The following is a 2,500-nucleotide window of genomic DNA, read 5'->3' as shown; positions in this document are numbered from 1 at the left end:
GCAGTTCTCAGGGATGCTGACCGGGCAGAGGGCGGGAATTGGACAAAACAAAAACAAAACAAGCAAACTAACAAACATACACATCATCAAACACACAAATGCAATGGCAGACACGGCCACCTCCTCCTCTCCCCTGTCAGGGGTCTCTGAACCACATGTGCACATTCAGGAGCACTTGAGGAACACACACTACAAGGAACCATCAGGAAGGGCAGGGAATGTCAAAGGCTATGGAACCACAGAACACAGGTGTAGGGCAGGACAGGTGTCCTCTCAGGAATCAGGTGGGGACGTCACAGGCTATGGAACCATAAGGGCGTTACGCTCAGTACCTATTGGTGGCCATACAAAATCTGGCATTCAGTACCTATCAGGCTCACAGAGGACTCGGGACACAGGACACAGGTGTAGGACAGGACAGGTGTACTGCACTCTCGGGACACAGGTGTAGGGCAGGACAGGTGTCCTCTTGGGACACAGGTGTAGGGAAGGACAGGTGTCGTATCAGGACACAGGTGTAGGACAGGACAGGTGTACTGCACTCTCGGGACACAGGTGTAGGGCAGGACAGGTGTCCTCTTGGGGCACAGGTGTAGGGAATGACAGGTGTCGTATCAGGACACAGGTGTAGGGCAAGACAGGTGTCCTCTCGGGACACAGGTGGAGGAGCAGGGGATGTCAGAGGCTATGGAACCACCAGGGGGTACTACCGCTCAGGGACGGCAGGGGACGGCACAGGCTATCAGTGGCCATACGTACAGGGACGGCAGGAGACGTCACAGGCTATCAGTGGCCATACGTACAGGTATCTGGCATTCAGTCTCATACAGTCTCACACAAGACACAGACAAGGACAGGTGTCGTATCAGGACACAGGTGAAGGGCAGGGGATCGGTGGCAATACAATATCTGGCATTCAGTACCTGTCAGTCTAACAGAGGACTCTGGACACAGGTGTAGGGGAGGACAGGTGTATCTCTGGACACAGGTGTAGGGGAGGACAGGTGTACTGTACTCTCTGGACACAGGTGGGGGCAGGCTGTCAGTGGCCATACAATATCTGGCATTCAGTACCTATCTGTCTCTCTTACCGTGGACACAGGTGTAGGGCAGGACAGGTGTACTGCACTCTGTGCTATCAGTGGCCTTACAATATCTGGCATTCAGTACCTACGCGTATCTCTCTTATATGGACACAGGTGTACTCTCAGGACACAAGTGTAGTGCCAGGAGGGACAGGTGTAACTCTCTGACCTGGCTTAGCAGTCTCTTATAGAGGAGTCAGAGGGCAGGACAAGTAGGACACGCCCACATTTGGAACCGGACAGGAGAAGTTGCCCACCTTTGTAGCCCAGACAGAGGGCAAGAAAAGTGTCCGTCACTGTGGAATGGATCGAGGGCAAGAGAGGTGCCGATCATGGGCAGGGCAGGTGTGTAAGAGGTATTAGGGCAGGGCAGGTGTTCAACAGATACAGGTGGAGAGCCAGGACAGGTGGATAAGAGATACAGGTGTGGGGTATAGGACAGGACAGATGGATAAGAGATAAAGGTGTGTGGGTACATGTGTTTAAGAGGTACAGGTGGAGATCCAGGCCAGGTGAATAACAGGTAGGAAAGGACAGGTGTATAACAGGTACAGGTGTGGGGTATAGGACAAGACAGGTACAGGTGTGGGGTATAGGACAAGACAGGTGTTTAAGAGGTACAGGTGTGTGGGTAGGATAGATGGATAAGAGATAAAGGTGTGGGGACAAGACAGGTGTTTAAGAGGTACAGGTGTTGGGGTAGGACAAGATAGGTGGATAAGAGGTACAAGTGTGTAACAGATAGAGGTGTCTATGACTGTGGGCAGTGAAACTTTCAGTCTGGTCAATGCCTAATGACGGCCTCTGATAGGTCAGGTATGACTAGTAGGGCTGGGAGCGACCACCCTTATTGGTCAGGTGAGACTAGAAGGGCTGGGAGCGATGGCCTCTAATTGGTCAGGTATGATTAGTAGGGCTGGAGCGATAGCCTGTGATAGGTCAGATGTGACTAGTACGGCTGGGAGAGATCTAGCTTTCTTTTTTTTTACTATATGTGTGCATAGAAAAATAAAAATAAAAAACAGAGCAGACATTTTGTATTCGGGGCTTGGGGTGGGTGGGATTGAAAGTAACAATGCAACTGAAAAATTGTCATCTGCAGATGTCTTCGTAAAATGGTCTACCTAGCAACACTTAATAACATTTACTTTGTTTTATTTTTTTATTCTTTTTTCGTCATGGTTTTCTTAGTAAAAAAAATGGTCGGGGGGGGAGAGAGAGAGGAGCAGATATATTTTGCGTCATCTATACAACAGGCTATAAAACACCACTTTGTCACGGTCCAGAAAGCACGTATAGATCTGGTTGCACTGTATAGAAACATATGTAGTAAGATACGCTTGCGTGCATGGAGAGAGAGTTCCCAAATGATGACGTTTCGTTTCGGACATCCACAGGTTTAGGTGTGAGAATCC

Source organism: Engraulis encrasicolus, unplaced genomic scaffold (genome assembly GCF_034702125.1).
Source record: "Engraulis encrasicolus isolate BLACKSEA-1 unplaced genomic scaffold, IST_EnEncr_1.0 scaffold_30_np1212, whole genome shotgun sequence".
Lineage (NCBI taxonomy): Eukaryota > Metazoa > Chordata > Actinopteri > Clupeiformes > Engraulidae > Engraulis > Engraulis encrasicolus.
Note: the sequence above shows the minus strand (reverse complement) of the source record.